The sequence below is a fragment of the Desmodus rotundus genome, chromosome 11 (genome assembly GCF_022682495.2).
Source record: "Desmodus rotundus isolate HL8 chromosome 11, HLdesRot8A.1, whole genome shotgun sequence".
Lineage (NCBI taxonomy): Eukaryota > Metazoa > Chordata > Mammalia > Chiroptera > Phyllostomidae > Desmodus > Desmodus rotundus.
Window position 1 is genome coordinate 64,417,821 of NC_071397.1, and position 19,593 is coordinate 64,437,413.

At 37.2% G+C, this 19,593-nt stretch overlaps 1 pseudogene; it reads right to left on the bottom strand.

The window, feature by feature from the left end:
* Nucleotides 1-11,481: 11,481 nt before the first annotated feature.
* On the bottom strand, nucleotides 11,482-13,120 carry LOC112297232 (CWF19-like protein 1 pseudogene; annotated as a pseudogene).
* Nucleotides 13,121-19,593: the final 6,473 nt, after the last annotated feature.

Here is a 19,593-nt window from a genome sequence, read left to right on the forward strand (position 1 = left end):
TCAGGGGAGGGGAATAATTTGTCACACTAATTTATTATAGTCCAAGGAGGTGTCTGAATAATACAAGACTCTAGGGACTGGAAGGCTGTCATCTAGTGGTGTTACTGACGCTCCTCCCACAGCCTGGGGTCTCTGTTTGCTTATTTGTTTTTGGTTTTATTACATGGATGAGGCTACCATTGTCCCCAGTTCTTTGGTTCTGTTAATAACAGTCCATTCTTTGTTCATTCTGAAAATGAGAAAATGTGAGCGCCTGTGTGGGAATGCTGGATTTCAAGCAGGATCTAGGAGTTGAAGCTCTCGCTAAAACAGGAACTGGACCAGCCTGCAGTGGTTGTGCTGCTTGGCTGTGGACCCACAGGATCCCCAGAGAAAGGACAACGCAGACCGGAACTGGGCTCCTAAGCCAGTTCCTAACACCTCTGTGCTCCTCTAGAAGAGCTCCCAACCCAACCCAAATGACTAAACAGAATGGGAGTACTTTTATTTTCTGCCCCTATAAAATTAAAAAGAAAAATCACCCAGCCACTCTTCCTCCCCCACAAAATTCACTTTAGCAACAACTAAATGAAAAAAATGATCACCATTCTGATAGAAATGGTCATTTCTCAAGAGAAAGTAAAAAATTCCTATTTAATGTAATGGGTATTGGACTGAAGGCTTCTGGAAGAATTATTTTTCCTGGTCATGGTAATAAGTGTGTTTGTCCAACTATTACAAACAAAAAAAGAACGAGGGAAAGAACATAAGAGAAGGAGAAGGGAGTGTGTGAGCCTGGTCTGAGGAAAGACCCTCGGGGGCTGCCGTCAGGGCCGGGCTGCCCACATGGCACCACAGGGATCTCGCCCCTTCGTTGGCCTCAGTCTTCTAACATGCCTCTCATGCTCTGTCTCCATATTAGCATTTTAGGGTTTAAAAAAAAATGTCCTACTAAATGCACTGCAGAGGAACTGAACAATTTTAGGAGTTAATAGAAAATCTGAAACCAAATCATTCCCTAACCATCAGCACAAGCAATATCATGGAGGATCATAAGGGAATCTACAATGTGGTAGAAAGAGGTAGGGACTCTGAATCTGCTACTTATTAGTATAATTTTAGAAAAATATTCCACTTCCTATCACAGTTTCTTCCTCTGCCAGATGAGAAGTTTGGACTAGAAAAGCTCTCTGCCCTGTTTCAGATCTAAAATTCTAATGAACACATTTCATTTCAGACAATGAATATTTTTATTGCCAGGTTTTGGGGATCCCAAGGTGACTAGGATATGATCCTCATTTTTGCAGAGTTTGCTTTATTCTACATGCAATTCTCACCTGTGTAAAGTGAGTAGCATTTTTTTTGCTATTTCTTTCTGAAACACATGCATATAATCAATTCAAAGGTTTTGCAGTGAGATACATAAGTAGATGCAAAACCATATGGCCCATTGGTGGATATAAAGCACACAGAAGCGAGGTTTTAGGTATTTATTCAGCCTGTGCTATTGAATGGCTGGAGGTGGAGTTTTAGAGTAACTCAATCGATATTAAGTGTGTGGAGGTTGGTTTGTACAAGTTTGCAGACACATACAGATTCACTTTTTAAGTTGACCCGAGTTCTCCCAATGCTGCATTGTACTCACAACCACTCCTTCCACCTACACGCATATTTTCAGCACAAAAATTCATTGAACTCAACCCTGGATGGTCAAGTGCTGGAGCAGACGATTCAATAAGTAATAAGAAAAAACATTATGTACTTGCCTGCTGGTTCCCAAGTGGAGTGCTAACATAGGTGGGAAAGAGCATTCTCATCCTAGGTCTGAGAGCTTTACGTGTTTGTTCCCTGCCTAGCACAGGTGAGTGAGTAGATGGTACCATTGTCAGCACCAGCTGGGCACATCACCGTCTAGATCTGTCAGCTGTGGTGGTCAGTGAGTTCTATGGCTCTAAGCTGAACCTCCTATGGTGGTGCGTTTCAATGTCCACACCACAATAAACTCACTGTATCGATCAAAGTCTTTTATTCTGCCCTTCCATTTTTAGGATATTCTGACTTTCATGAAATGTCATGGAGCATTTTCTCTAAAAATCCATTTCTGAGAAGCTGCTTAATACTCCATGTTACTTTTCTTTAAAAAATCCACTTCAGATGATACCCCAGGCCTTTTGGACTTTTAACATTCCTTAGCCAGATGTTCCACAGCAAATATTTTCTCAGCTGGGAAATAGAAGAAAAAAACAGTGAAACTTGTCAGCAGTAGTGGGAATTATCAGTATCAATGAACACTTATTTTTTTGCTTTCGCATGGGAGACTGGCAGAGATATTTGAAATATGAACCTCAGTCCTATCCCTAATATACTTTAATAAATTCCAGCTCTGGAGTAGCAAAGGAAAACTGATACCGAAGACTTCAGGGTGTGCAAAAATATGGAACATATTCAGAAGTTATTTCTATTCATTCTACTTCCAATCATAGGTTCACTCAACCTGTATATGATAAATGAACCTTCAGGGGATGTTTGCATTGACATTTATGAGTTTGAAGAATAAATGACCTGATGTTTTTTCGGAGGGGCGTTCCTCAGAGAGCTTAAAGGTAACTGAAATATCTTTGGCCTAGAATATTTCTTAAGTATCGTTGAAGCCAGAGAATGTAATTGAATTTGAAAACTCACTTAAGAATAAAAATCTGAAGGCACTTTGGGCATTGCATTATGTGTCTAAGCCAAATATTTCAAAAATATTTTAACTTCAAGTGCAATTTTCATTCGTTTGGTTGACTAATTAAATATGATTTTTTTTCTGAATTGGTAACTCATTGAATGCATGGCATTACAAAGAATACTAAATAAATGGGAAGACAAGAGGACTTTGGTTTGGGACAACTTTGAAAAGTAATAACTTTTATCAAGGAAAGAAATATGTTACTTACTTTGATCTGTTCCTTCATTAGTTTCCCTTGATACTATTAGGGCTCCCTTTACAGTCTCTCCCAGCCTGGATGGTCACTTATCCTCCAGTGAAAGTAACTTGGAAAGAAATTACAATGAACTCTGCTGCTTTCTCCCAAGGTCCTCAGACTCTAAAGAGTTCTCAAGTAAGATTTGGCAAATCAGCCTCCCTTTTCACTCAGAATATCTTTGCATTCAGACTAGGGTTTTTTCAATTATTGACCTAGAATCTTTTCAAACCTGGTTCATCATATGGAAAAATCTTCTCCTTAGTGACATGGTAAATTATCTTGTAATTAAAAGCTAAACTTTTATCTTAGAAGCACTTTTAAGATACAGCAATCAAAACTGGCATACCAGGGCACTGTGGATCACCGTTAATTTTTCTAAAGTGATTTTTTCCTTTCAAATTTTGGCATTTTAACTTTGAGAATGTGGCAATGGGCGGTATACCGATAGGTTACTTGAAAAGTTGAATGTTAAAATTTAAATCTTGGAAAATTTGGCTTAAAGAGCCATTTCCACCTAATCATCAGGGACTTTTGGGGGGAGGGGGTGGATGATAAAGTCTTTCAAGACTGTTCTCTTTAATGAATATGACTTTTTAGTATGAAAACAGCAAATAAATGCTTCTCATTTAAGTCACAAGGACTGATGATGCTCAAGTCCCAAGGTGGGGGACACGTGGTCCAGCGAGTCACCTGCCTGGCCAAATCATTCTTATGCTAAAAAGTGAGTGTGGGAAATGACTACTTTCTATTTCCATCATTTCTCTCTCCCTTAGTAAAAAAAAATTGCTTTCTTTTTTATTATTTATTTCCCAAGACCCATAGAATTTATATAACTTAAGTAGAAAAATCAAAAGGCTTATTTATTTTGAAAGAGTTTGGAAAAATATATGGAACTTTCTCATTACTATATTGCCCACTCTTGAAGTAACACTGGTATCTGTAACTTGACTAAAAAAGAAACTTTCAGCCAAAATTGAAACACCTAAATTAAGTAAATTTGGATCAAAGTGTATTTTTATAACACTTTGCTATTACAGGTGGACTGGGAAGAGTAGTCGAACAATTCACATACAAATACTTCAACATTCACTTGCTCTTCACAAGACCCTGAAGCCTAATGGCTTATTCGAGAGTCACTTTCCACTTCCCCTGAACCATTTTCAAACACCTTTCATCATCAGAATTGGTCCAGTGCAAGACACAAAAGTGCAGAGTTTCCTGCCAGAAAAATGTCTTTGCATTTCTGTTACTAAAAACCAATAGGCTTACACCTTCTAAGGGAAATTATACAGGACTTACCACCCAAATATTGGACCAAATAAATGAACTTAATATAATATTTCAAATGAGAATTATTTTACCTACCAACAATTGTGAACATTCTCAGTTACTCAAGGTGATGAAGAACTGATAATGTAGATCTAAAATATATCAAAAATATAGAACATGTATAGACATAGTATATGTGTGTTATAGTACATAACATAAAACATATAAAATAGAGCTACATATAATTATTAAATTTCAAACTGACACTTTCTTCTGATCCCAAACTGTAACTGTTTACAAGTTGCCTAATTACTAGTATCACTTGGGTGAAATTAAAAATTGAAAGTCTTTCTTTTTTCTTCCTTATATCCTTCTTGAGAGTTTTTGCTTCAATAAGATTGGGGAAGGTCCCAGGGAACCATGTTTTAAAAAAGATCTCTAGTGGTTCTGAAGATAAACTGAACTTTCTATCTCCTCATTTTGGTCCCTATTAATCTGGCATCTCAGTTCCTCATAGACAGAGTGAATAAAGTGAACTCTCTGCCTGTATAACCAGTACTAATGTGGGCTGCTTTAAGGTTAATCTCTGGTATTTACATTTACTTTTTTAGGCGTTTCTAATTAATGTAGAAATAAAGAACAAACCCAAACACATACTTACACTAAATGGGAGATTCACTGGAGCTCTTCTGAACAGACTTCAATTTTATAAGTAGCTGGAATGTTCTTAGAGGAATCAAGTTCAGATACAGAAAGTGAAAGTTGTCCATCACTTGGGGAATAGCAAAGAGAGATCAGAGTCCAGTTTGCTAAGAGGATGCACGGCACGAAGGTGTCTGAGGGAGCAATGTGCCCAATTAGAACTTTAACTTATTCATTATCATTTATTTCCTTAGGAAATTTTATTTTCTTATTATAAAAGTAAATTTTTAAAAATATAAGAAATTATTTTAGAAATTGGAAAATAGGGAAAAAATCACTATATCCAGAGAGAAATACTCAGTATTTTGTGGTATTTCCCTTCTGTTTTAAAATATGCATATTTATGTTTCTATATTGAAATGCACATAGACATTTAATATTTACACACTATATATCTCCATCATTGTGTGAGTTTCTCTAGCTGACACCATTGTTGTAAAAATGCTGTTTTAACCGCGGCAATGGCCTAATGAAATTAAATAACACAGTAGCTAACATTTGTATGTTGCTTATAGTGGCCACTGTGGGTTGGCACATGTTAAAACTGTCACTCTTTTGAATGGTGAGGTAGATACTCTGTTATTTTCCACTTTATTGATGAGAAAAAGAGGTACAGGGGGAGTTAGTGATTTTGCTGTATGTATGCCTTCTGGAGAGTCGTTCTTAACAGCCATGCAGGGCTGGGGGACGAGTGTGCAGGGTGTGCACATGGACGTGCCAGTCCTTGAAACTTTCCCCTGCTCTTGCATTTTCGTTTTAACATAAACATGTAAGTGGTGAGAAATTAGTCAGGAAATTTTGAGGTTCTTTGAACAGATGCTGTGTTATAAAAACAGGTTAAAAAATTGATTTGAATGTTGCTCTTAGGCTGGGTTTTTACCTCAGCTTTTGTGTCTTAACCATGGATGAGGAGAAAAGAGAATGTCACAAGTAAATAAAAACTTTTACCTGAAGCATATATCGTTTTCCCTTTCTCAGTAAAATGGCTCTGATTTTTTCTTCAGGTCTGAAAAACAACTCTAAATGGCCTCTGAAAAATTCTGCAAGGTAAAATTTTAAATCTATGCAAATGATCCAAGAAAATATGTTTTTTTTTTTTCAGGATTATTTACTGGTTGGATACCTGGCTCTGACCAAGAGTGGGTTTTAATTTAGGCTGTAAATTAAGACAAGAGGAATCTCAGACCAGGCAGTAGGCTTTTCTATTTTGGAACAGCCTCCGAAGCCTTTGTGCTTCATCGTGCTTCACTAACACAAAGCTCTCTCCCTGGGAAATCAGCCTTCTTAATTGCTGAAGCTCCTGATGAAGGGTATCTAAAGTGACAAGTGCGCGGAGAGACAGAGCCGCAGTGAAGCATGTTTACTGCTGTTCTTACGTCCTCATTGTTCAGTGACACACAGAAGCATCTCTCCTTTTTAGTACCATGTAATCAATGTCAAATTATTTTAAATGCAACCTCAGTGAAACCTTGACCTTATTACTGTTAAATCACATGCATTCTGTTAGATGGCTTACAAGCTGTCCAGCTTAGCTTCGTTTTTTACATCTCTCCAGTGATAGCATTTTCATTTCATAACAACAGACTTCTTATAGGTGAAAGAAAGCATCCTCTGAAGGAGGTCAAGCTCCCTTTTACTTCAGCTTCAGTGTAATGAAATCAGACAGGAAGACACTGTTTCTGAAGCATTGTTGCCAGTGCTCTGTAAAATGGCAGCCCAGCAGTCTTGAGTGATGGAAACCTCTTGGCTGACATCTGGTGTTGGGCGATTTCAGACACAAAGGAAACCACTTGTTTTGAGGCTGCTGTGGAGGCAGCTGGCCTGCAGTGTTAAACCATAGCATAAACATCATGCTTGCTCAACTTCTGAATTAAAAAGAAAGAGAGAGAGAGAGAGAGAAAGGAAAGAAAAAAAGGAAAAGAAAAAGAAAAAAAAAAAGAAAGGCAAGCAGAAACATCTGCCCAGCACCTGTTGTTAGAAACTTTCTCTCTTATGAACCTGAGACAGTATGTTCCTAGAGATGTCAGTCTACCAGGTGATACCACTAAGACAAGTATAATATGGGATAATGATAATGTGGGGAAATGAAGTACTAACAATGAGAATGTTGTCCTTTTTGAGGTGAAGTCTTGTCCATCTTAGGTACAGAGCTCCAATTTTGTGTTGGGATATATATCAAGGCATATGGCTTAATAGGCCCTTGATTTAGTCTCAGGTTTCCCCCAAATAGTCTTTTGTGTATCTCGGTACATAGTTTTCCTTCTTTCTAATACCTTGCACAGTTCTTCCTACATAGGCGATGTTCAGTAAATGACTTTAGAAAGACACCTAATCCATTTAAGTTGTCAGATACTTTAGAAAAGCTTTGATCTTCTCTTAGATTTCTTATTTTTTCCTTATGGAAAATTTCCAACAATCAGTAATTTACATTGCATTAAAAAAACTTTGACTTACTTTTATGTATTTTATTATAAGGTATTCAAATATAAGAAAAGATAGAGAATAATATAGTGAATATTCACAACCCCCCAAGCAAGCTTTAAAAAAAAAGATTTGCCATGCTTGTTTTATATATATATATATATTTAAAAACAAAATATTGCAGATCCAGTTGAAGCCCCTACCCCTCTATGAGTCTGTTCTCTCCTCTGCCCTGCTTCACAGAGGGCACCTCGACTCAGAGGCTGTGTGCATCGTTCTCACGCGTAGCTCATCAGTACATACTCACACTTTCTACTACATAAGTTGGACGTATTTTACTATTTCATCTTATTATATATCTAATATATATTTTACCATATGTATATTTATAAAACCATTGGCAACACACTGTACATATAATTTTCAAGTTTTCTCTTCACTCAATACTATACATTTGATTTTTATGCCTCCTTCCCTAAGGAAGGCCTTATCACTTTCTTAAAACTTTATCATGAACCAAATGTCAAGTTAAAATACAACAAAAATGGGTTACTAGGAAAATATGAAAAACAAAGATATACTATGCACAAGCACCACTTTTTAATTATCCCATTTAATAGAAAAAATACTTCCTCAAGTTGCTATAGAAGTTTCTAAAAGCTGCTCTCAGTCTCACCACTCGTCTTGACACATACTGGAAACAAGTACGTGGCCACTGGCACTGGTCTGCAGAGTGCACTTTGAGTAGCTTTGCTCTAGATCGTTTATTTTCACCACTACAGATTTCTTGCTTGCCTGAAGTCTTACCATTTATTCATTATGACTCCTTCGGTAAATATTCGATTCAGTTTTTGCCATCACAAACAGTGCTGTAATGAACATCCTGGCCTATCATGTCTCCTCGGGCACGAGGCATTGTACCACAATGCAATTGTTTGGTCAAAAGAGATGATCATCTTCCTCAGTATTTTTTATACATTTTGCTTGCATTTCCCCTAAAATAATTTTGAAACCCTAAGTAATCTTAAAAAACTAAACTGAACCCCTCACACATTTTAATCTAACATTTAAAATCTTTTGGCATGAGTTCAACTAGTTGCAAAGATATAAATTTTGGTACCTCACAAATACTCTTGAAAATGCCAGTAGTTTTGATAAAATATTTCTATCTTATCATGTGCTTTAATTAATTTTGTTGATATCTTTGAGACATAAAGATAAATCATGATGTAAAGGATTGAAAATACTACTTATTTTTTTATCACAGTCCATAGCATGCAGAGAGAACACTCTTAATGGCTGATTGGCATTTCCCAGCATGCTCTTCGCTGATCTGGGATATTCTGCTTTATGATATTTGAAGAGCCTCGAGTGGCTGTCCTGGATAGCACTGGACACATGAGTAAGGCCTTTGGGACGATCCGTTCCCAGAAGAGATCTCAGCACCAGCAACTGCATGAGTGATTCCAGGTGAGATTATCAGAAAGATGATCCAATGAAGGGCAGTCCAAATTACAGACATGTGAACCAATACATGTTGTTTTGGCCTCAGTTTTATTCCTTTGAAATACCACAGTAGATAACAGATACACAGACTTTAATTTCCTACTTTATTTTAAACTTGAGTAATGACCTCAAGATCTTAATACCTGGAATTTTGCATTCTCCAAGAATATTTTACCCTCTCATGTGTAATTCGTGTTTGAATATATACTTTAGTCATCATTCTGTCCATACAAGTATCCATGAAGATACAAAAATGATAAAAAGTAAAAAATAAAATTGAAAAATTATTGGATGATCTGTGAACACTTTTATCTACTAATTAAGTAGAGGACAGACCTGTACTTTAGAACAAACAATGGCTCACCCGTGCTTCACACCAGGCATCCTGGTCATCTGAAACGAAGTCATACCGCCGATCCTTATACCCTCTCTGCCCACTGTGTAGATACCTAGTATCAGTACCAAATGAATCATGTGATTCCACACACAACCGCGTCAGTTTATATTTTCGAATTGTAATATAAATTTGAATTGATTACAAAAGACAAATGCAAACCTCTGCTGCCTTAGGAAACACACCAGAATAAAATGTGATAATCAGCATTTCCAAATCTGTAGCTATTATTTTCATGTAGCCAAATTTATTTAGCTATGTTTCTCTATTATGCATAAAAGATGTTCTGAATTCCAAAATTTTAAGTGTATTCACATACAGTTTTCTTCTGGTACAATGCCCCTTATTTGATGTGTGACTCATTTTATTTCAGGATTAGAAAAAAAGTAATGAAAAAACTTTGGAAAGTCAAGAATAAAAGTAAGAACAACACTGAAATGAGTAGATTGGAATACTCCTTAAGGTAGTTCCTGCAGTAAAGAAAATTAGAAAGGCTGATCAGTGGCATGTTTAAAAAGAGAAAACCTAGGAAATAAGCAAAATTAATAGTGACAAAGTTGTTCTGTCACAGCTACAGAAAAGATGGTCCAGTAATTAACCACAGAATATATGGCATTTTAAGCTTTTGCATTGGGTAAAAAAAGAAAGTAAATTGTCTGGAATTAAATCACTCAAATCAAAAATTTCATGTTTGTCCAATTTTTAGCAGTAGAATTATTTTATACAGAAAAACTATTTAAAATTATAGTGAATGCAGTTCTGCTCTTTATGATAATTTTTACATTTCTTATTCTTTTTCAAACATGTTGATGTCAAACATAAGAAAGATCTTTTTATAATTTATCTGAGAAAGTACAATCTCATATTCTTCTAAATCAAGATAAGATGGAAATGTTCTTTATTTTCAATCTTACTAAGGAAAACCTTTACAGGAAAATAATATAATTTGATGACTTAATTTGACTTTCTGCCACATAGGCCTTTTTAGCAGTAAATGACACACTACTCTTTCTCCTCTACACTTTGTTTAATGTACAACAGAGATTACTGGTAAGATAGAGGCCAGGGCAATTGCTCCAGTCTTTCAAACCCATGGGTCTTCCCTTCCCACCTTTTCAATGCCACTCATGATCAGTTACCCTAATATACAAAAGTGTGCATGACATGCATGACACGGCACTTAGGTCTCAGGCCTGTGTGGGTGTGAGTGTGTGAATGAAAGCATCGAGAGTTTATGTGTATGTGTATCTACACCAGCACACAGGGACTCAGAAGAACGTTATGGTAACTTAAATTTGTATAGCATTTGCAAAGTGCATTGACATTAACCATCTTATTTTACATTATTCTTCCTCACACGTATTTGAGACAGGAAAAGCAGGAAGTAATTGCCTCACACTACAAAGAAACAACTGTAAAAAAGTGAAGCCAAGTGACATGGTGAAGGTTACAGAGTGAAGATGGAGCACAGGTGATATGCCTGAATTCCTGACGAGTGCCCTTTACCCAATGCCATGCTGGCTCCACAGATAGAAAATATATTTTCATGATGTGTGATGGATGCAACTGAAGAATGATACTCCTCCTTTTACTCTTTTTTGAAGTACATTTCTTTGTAAAACATGTCCGGTGTAACCTGGATGTCATTATAGAGAAATATACAAGACTTAAATTAAGTATGTAGTTTTGGATATTAATATCTATTAAAAATGAAGCTCTATAATGCCATTGGCTTATGAAGTTTTGAGAAAGAATTCTGGAACAATATGCTACATCCTTTCTTACTAAGCACGCACACACAGAACACATATACACTATATAGTGTATCAGAAGTTAATAATCAATTAATTAAGCTCTTTAGGCTCAAATATCCAACCAGATGCCTTTCAAATTTAGTCTAAAATAAAAATGTCAGAATTCATGTTGTCACCTACTCTTCATATATTATTATTTTTTAACAGAAAATCATTTACATTTTATTTGATTGTTTAGATGTTTTTTTAAAATGTTGACAAATACAAGCTGTACTTGGAGCTGGAGAATAGGCATGTTTTTAACTAGAATTTTCATTCTAGAATGTAACTTTTCCCAAAAGATTCATCTTAGGACTCTTGCTGCAGGTGGTTCCATGGGAATGCATAAAGCAGAGGCAGGGAAACAGTCCCCACGGAAGACAGCAGTTTCTTTAAAAACAGGCTGCTACTACTTCTTGTGAAGTTCATTCAGTGCCTTTCCTTTCCCTTAGTCATCCAGAGTAAAGTCAAAGGGCTAGAATCTCTCCAGGGTCTCCTCCTCTTCCTCACTGAGCCTCCACTGCCTCCACTCAGCAATAGTCAGAATGGCTTCACTGGCCAGTACCTCTCTTCCAACAGTTCTCTCTGATGTCCTGAGCCTGGGTAATAATGGCTCCTTTAACATCACCAGTACTGCAGCAGCTGAGTGCCACAGAAATGACTTGTAATTGAAGGTCATGGTTCTTATAATTTCTCTAAGACTGAACACACTGTTTCCCTTAATTCTTAAAGAACTGCCTTAGTGTAGCCTCAGACTTCTCCACCTCTTCCACTACCTCTACTGAAAGCTCCACCATGGGCTGGTTGTGTCCATTGGGCGGGATGAGGACATGGTTATCACATAAGTCTCCTCTGGCGAGATCAATGTAGCTGTGTGCACCAATGTTGGCTTCCAAGTGCTTTCCCCTTCAGGGCTGACAAGGCAAAATCAGCAAGGTCCTGGAGGCTGAGGAGGTCTGTGAAGCTGCCTTGGGTGAAGAGAAGACTTGCTATCTGTCTGTAGATGAATCTTTCCTTCTCTGTCTCAATGTACATATCCCCTTTGCCATCTTATAAAACAACAGAGTAGTTACAGGGGATTAAAGTGATAATAAAAATGTACAGGTAGCCTTTAAAAAAGTCATTGGTCATATAAGCAGAAATGATTTCATCTTCTGTGTGTGGGTTGGATATAAAATATCTATTTAATTTTAACCATCATTATTGTGAACCCGCTTTGTGGAAGTGGGAGACAGCCATCTGCTCCAGAAAGGCGATTATGAATAACACACAATGACGTCTCATTTGGCCAGAACTCACCGGGGCAGAATTACATGGTGATCAGTGACAGAGTTTGGAGATCAGGAAATATAAGTTTGAATAGTGACTCTCCCGCTTACCACCACTGTGACCTCGGAAAACTGTTGAATCTCTTCTAGTCTTTGTCTCTTTCTCTACAAAATGAAGACGATATTATCCACTTCATAGAGCTCTTGTGAGGATTAAATAAGAAAATGCATGTAAAGCATGGTGCCTGGCACATAATAAGATTTCAGTAAGTGATTGCTGTTACAAAAAATTCGGCAACCATTTCACAAGCAAATTTCCCACTGATTTGAGAGCTCATAGATATTTTAAAACATTCCCGAGACTTTTGCTCTTTGCTGCACAACTTAAACACTAATAATGTGAACATTCTTGTCTGTTACAATGCTACTGTTAAAATCACTATAGAACTTTCAACCCTACATTGCTTATTTCTTTCTTAGTCCCTGATTCTGGATGTTCTCAAATTCCCCCAAGTCATAACTATGTAACTCTGAGTAAAGATGCATTTGTTATTCTTCTGCTCAGTGTCTCAGGGCCCTGATCCCTGCAAACTTGATTTTTTACACCCCCTTAGCCAATTATTTTTTCTCAATAGATATGGCTAATGGGAGACAAAATTGGGAAATTGGAGGACTCTGAGAGGAAAGCCAGGTTACTTCTTCATCTTCTCTGTGGTTTTGGGCTGCATTTCCAGTGTAGACTGAGCCTCCATAATTGCCTCTGTCTCTGACAGACCTTCTCTCTGTGGCCCCAGTTTCTGTTGGGCGGATTCCTGCCATGACCCTGCTTCCATGAGTAGCTGTTCCTCAGTGGTTCCAGCTTCTGTCTGGATGGTCTGTATTCTCGGGCCTCTGGTAGCATCATCTCCTTTGTCTCTCCAGTCTAGAATAACTTTTGGCTGACACTGATATCTGGGTATCGATGCAAAATCTGGGTGTCCTCACTATTCCCTGATCATCTTTTAGCTTTTCCTATTCTTTTGCAACTCATAGCCTCTATTGAACTGCTTGGTGTGGGTTCTCTTTCTAATTGAACCTGATTCGATCACGGTAATTCCACAGATATTCTCTAAGAAACTGATCTAGTATAGAAATTTAATTTAGAGTGAGTTTTGAATTCCAGGGGATATTTTTTGTTTATTCAAGAAAGTTAAAAATATCTGATATAGATTTAGAGTACTAATTTTATTAGCAAATAGCTATATAAAAGTTCTGTGCCCAAGATTATATAGATCAAAAAAATACAATGAAGCTTAAGACCTAGCTCATTTATTTAAGAGAGGGAAAAATTATTTTCTACCTTCTTACTCTTTTGTATCATGGCTATTTATAGTAACATCAGAGTTTTAGGAGTTTGAAGTAGGAATAATTCAATTGAAGTTATCCTAAATAAAAGAGCTTAGAATTATAAGCTGAACCTCAAACTTTATATATTAGGATAGTTTCTTTTTCCTGTGTCCTTCACCCATATAGTTCCCTCACATTGAATAAACAAAAGAACAATGGTAAACAGTTACTAAAAAAAAAGAAAACTAATAGTAGAAAATAAATTTTCTGCTTTATCATAGGGCATCTCGTAAAATAAACCTGATACTTCCAAATTGCTGCTTAAGTCAATGCAAAAGAATCACACCTGTGACTTTCTTTAACTTTGTAGATCATTTGTAATTCAAGGATAAAATTGATGCCCCGAGGAAAAAAGGTGGATTTAATTTTGAAGTTTAGGAAAACCATGTTAACCTAACATCTCAAATAAAACAGTCAGATTCTCTTAGGCAATCCGGGGGCCACATACACAAGCGCTCATCTCTGTGCAAGGGGGTTGTATTCACAGCAGAAAGAGCATGGGACAGTCGTGTCCTGAGATAGATGTCTTCGTTTAATCGCCTGGGTTGGTTCTTTTCTGTTTCCCATGATCATTAGGAGAATATCATCAATCTGTCAAGGTTCTGGAACTTATCTAAAGTTGTGGGATATCTGCTCTGAGGAATTTATGTGACCACTATGTGAATGTAAATAAATAAATTTATTAAATCGACCATTTTAGGCAATTGTGCACTGAGGTAAGCTAAGAATTATCTGAGTTGGTGCAGCTGGTGCTTAGCATATATTACTGACCTTGAAAAATCATCAGTTTGCCAACAATAACAAAGTTCTAATTAAAAAAGGAAACCTACATTAATGAGAGCATTTCTCAAAACTGTCTTTCAAAGTAATATACCCATAAAAATGAGTCAATTAAGGAAAAAATGTATGCTTTAATGATACATAATGAGCTTATAAAAGACAAAATTGGGTGTAGAAAAAAAAACCTAGGAAACATGTGTGTAGCTTGGATTCCTGACGCCCCTGTGATTGAATGATGGCAACAGTGTCCCGCCTCAGGGGCCCTGCTCAGTCTCTATAGCCTCCTGCCTAGGGCTTCTTTTATGGAGTTAGTCCATCTCATATTTGATCTTCCTCTTTTATTTTCTGCCATCTATTTTTCGCAGCATTGTTGTCTTTTCCAAAGAGCCCTGCCTTCTCATGTTGTGCCTGAGGTAAGACAGCTTCAGCTTTGTCATTTTTGCATCTGGAACACTAGGGAGCAAACAATGGGAACTATGTAGAGGGTCTTTGCTAAAGGTGATGCGACCAGAGCAGTCACCTTGGAGCTGCTGCTACCAGCACAGCCGGAGCTGCCCTCTTGGAAGTAATTGCCTTAATAAAGGCAGGAACTTACTGTTGAAGGTCTCCAGTTCCTCCCTTGTTGTGGAATATTTGCTGTCCACCTCGCTAAGGAGAGTCACAGTTTGCCTGTTATAGCTACATACATGAATTGCCCACACAATCAAATCTTTGTTCTTATGGAAAAAAATTAAAAAAATCTTTGTTCTTAGATATAGTTATTCTGTAGCAAGAACAGATGAAATGAAAACACTGTAAGGAGTGGAAATTGTTATAAAATATTTTGGGCGATATGTGAACTATCTAAAAAATCTTAACCAATGTTTGCAAATTATTTTTATACATTCTTACAATGGCTGCTCAAAACATTCTTTGTGAGGTGGGTAAGTCAAGTGTTAGTGCACTATGATTTTGCAGGTGTGTAAACAGGCTCAGAGGGTCATGGCACTGGCTCCATCTGAAGACCAATAATTAGTGAAACTAAAATTCAGAAAAAAAAATCTGAGGATTCCAAATGCAAATTACTTTCCTTTAGTCAATGTTGCATCACAAAAAGCAAAACTACAATTTGAGAAATAAAGGACACTTTCCCTTAAGTTTTGTTCCAAAGTCTGAGAAGTGTAGTTGTGGGCCAGCAGGGAGAAACTGTGTGAATATCATTGTGAAACTCAATTGCTTATTTGCTAACTTCCTTTGCAGGAGCCTTTCAGGGCAGACACTGACTGAGACATACTTGTAGAAAAACCTTTCAGAGTTTTGTCTTTACATTTAGCTTATCACATATTTGTAAGGGGGTTTTTACTGAATTTATGGTAGTAATATGATGAGATTTTGGCTTATATTTTCCAAACTTTGTCTCAACTGAAATATATATTAACTTAAGAAAACTTTGCTTAAAGCTTGTGCTGTATTTTTTTGAGATCAAAGAAAACTGGGCAGTATTTGTTTACAAAAAGTGAGGTGACTTTTCAACCATCAAGCTCTTTAAAGTGTTTGAAAAATACAATCACACTATTTATTCATCTGTTTTCCCTTTAGAAGCAGGGTATCCTGCATGGCAGCTATGGCACTGTGCCTTGGATACGATGCTAAAATGTAATCTCAGCTGAAATAATTTGAAGTCCCTCATTAGATACTAAATAGAAGCTTGAGGAAAATCGGTTTCCTTTAATCTCCCACATAAGGAGGCAATCTCTTTATATGCAAGTAATGAATTTTGCATATTGATTGTATAATTTGATGATTGAACTAACACATTTATAGGCAAAATGTCACTCTCTACAAAAGAAGGTATATAGTAAATCTCTCTTTCCATTATTTCTAGTGGAATCTAATAAATTACTATTCCAGCATGCCAAACAACTCTTAATAGCCCAATTCACATCTGCTTTTCTCATCCTAATACTATTATGCATATTATTGATTTTATGCTTCATAAACACATAAATAGTTCTTAGCACTCAAACAAGATAGCAAGGAAACTCCTCTCTTCCAAGTCCAGTGTAAATATGCTTGAGGGATAGGGTGACCAACTTGCCCTGGTTTGCTGGAACTTCCCTGGTTACAGTGATGAAAGCTTGCACCCAAGGAAACCTTAACACTGGGCAAAACAGATATACCTAACCATGACTATTGGTAATCTGAGGGGCAGATCTCGGCATGTGTTTTTTATTTACTTTAAATTTGTACCTAGTATCAAATTTTTAGAGAAGCTAAGAGAGGACCTCACACACACACACACACACACACACACACACACACACACGTCTTTTACCCTGATTAGTTATTGTTTAATTTTTCCCTATTTGGTCAATCTCTCTCTCCTTCTTTCCCTCCTTCTCTCTCTCTCTCCTTCTCTCTCTCCTTCTTTATATACATATATATATATACATATATATATACATACACACACATACACACACATATGCACCCCAAATAAGCAGAATTTATTTATAAAATATTGTGTATTTATTCTTACATGTTTAAACTTCAGTCACCTTCAAAGTACTTTTCAACTGATGTAATACACCTATTGAGACATTTTTCTTAGTTGTTTTTTGCTTCCTTATGTTCCAAATCATTGATTTGATTCTTGGCTTTATCCACTCTACTATTGTTTCCCTGTAAATTGTTCTTTATTTCAATTAGTGTAGCCTTCATTTCTGACTGTATCTTTTTTATGCTGTTGAGGTTCTCACTAAGTTCCTTGAGCAACCCTATAAGTAGTGTTTTCAACTCTGCATCTGATAGGTTGCTTATCTCCCTGTTGTTTAGTTGTTTTTCTAGAATTTTGATCTGTTCTTTCATTTGGGCCATGTTTCTTTGTCTCTTCATTTGGGCAGCCTCCCTGTGTTTGTTTCTGTGTATTAGGTAGAGCTGCTATATCTTCCTGTCTTGGTAGTGTGGCCTAATATAGTAGGTGTCCTGTAGAGTCCAGTGGCACAGGCTCCCCGATCATCCAAGATGGGTACCTGAGGTGCACTCTTCATGTGGGCTGAGTACACCCTTTTCTTGTAGTTGAGCCTTGATTGTTGTTGGCAGGTCAATGGGAAGGATTTACCCAGGCCAGTCAGCTACAAGGACTGGCTGTGACCCCTGACCACTAATCTCTGCCCTCCAGGGAGAATTAGCTTTGCAGGGGCAGTGTGGTGGTGCTCCACCATGGTCTGTAGCGGTCCACTGGGTATGCAGGCTCTAGGATTTTCTGTGTGGTGAAGACCAAGGTCAGCTCCCACCTGTGCTTTGCCTGGGGCCACCCTGCCTGATCTATAAAGCAATCTGAGATGGCTTCTACCTCTGCTGGGCTTGGAGGTTCCCAGACAAAGCCAAACAGTGATCCAAAGCTGATTCCTGATTGTGCCAGATCTGGGGCCATTTAGCAAGAGGCACAAGGGCTGGGGGTTCACTGAGGCTGGCTGTTGCTTATTTGAGAGGATTTAGGAAGTTGTGAAGCATGAGCCAAGACCAGCCATTCATATGGAAAAGCAGGTTGGGTGGGCCCATAAGTTGGGGAAGACAGAGTCTCTGGGGATTCCAGGGTGGCACAAACAGTATTAGCCATATTGATGGAGAATCAGATAAGGCACCCACCTGCCTGTGGCTCTCTGGGTGGAGGGCTCAGAAAAGGGGCAATGGCCCCTCCCCTGCTCACTTTATAGTAGAGATCTATAACGATCAATATAAATTATACTTAAAACTCATTTCTTAGGACTTAGAACTTATCTGTTTCAACAGTTTATGTTCTTGTATCTACACATTAATGACATATTGCTATCATGTTTATGATTCAGTTGAGGCTGACTCTTCAGTAATAAAAACCCAGACAGTATATTGTTACTATGGGGAACTGCCACCTGCTTGAGAGTGATTCACTGTAAGATGTAGATTCCATACTGCATTGTGGTGGGAATCTGGGACTTTTCACCTGCCTATATCTAAACATATTGAGATTCACCCACAAATAGATTTCACATGAAAGATTCTGGAAAAGGAAGAAAGAAAACAACCATAATGCAGTAGTCTCCAATGATGACAGAAAAACAGAAAAAAATAGTAGAGAAGGAAAAAGTTATCTGAAAGCAAAGGAGGGTAGAGAGAGAAAGAATTTAGAGAAATGCAGATTGGGTGATGCGTAAAAGAAAAATGAACATTTTCAGGGAAACAACTTATATATCCACAAAAACTTAGTTTACTCTTTTGGAAAACTACCTACTCAAGAACTTTTCTATTTTTAAAATTATCTCTATTAATCTTCATAATCACTTCTTCTTACTCATGACACTTTGTTCTATAGCACCACATACATGTCAGTTTAGGGAGCTACCAGAGAAAAAAGAAAGGCATGAGCAAAGGGAGAAGGGAATGGATACTGTGTGTTGGGCACTGTGCAAAATGGCGTAATGATGAATGTATTAGATGCATGTTATGTATGAAAAAGAAGAGACAAGCAAAAGAGTGAAAAATTCTAACTAGCTGAATTAATAAGGAATGAATCATGCAGCTCAGAGATATCTACAGGAATTACTGATTTTTATTTTTGCTGTAATCCCAATATTTCATTGGCATGTTTGGGAAGGAAGGCATGTAGCTAGAACCAAGTTGATGTGTGTGTGCAGGGTTACTATTAACATGTACACAACTTCCAGGGTTACTATTAACATGTACACAACTTCCATTTGATGGAAAGTCTGTCAATAGTAAAATACCCTAATAGTTTCTCTCAAATATGTCAACATGGATTGAACACCACACATTGTATTTTATTTTGCTTAATCTATTTTACCTGATCAACTAGAAACCATCTTTTTCCATTTTCTTCTCTCTCTTTCTCTCATTTTCTTTCTTTATTCTAGATAATTCTAGTCATCTACCTTTTTGGCTTAGTCATATTTCTTCTCTTTACACCATCACCAAAATGCTACAGAATGAGTGTGTCATAAAAAGATTAGTGCATGAAATATGGTAGATGGGCATAGCATATTTACACAAAGTCTGCTTTGAGGATTTGTACCGTTTGGTCAATTCCATAATGCTCAGAATGTTCCTATTCTTGGAGGATGAATGTTATCTCTGAGGGTGTGATTTAG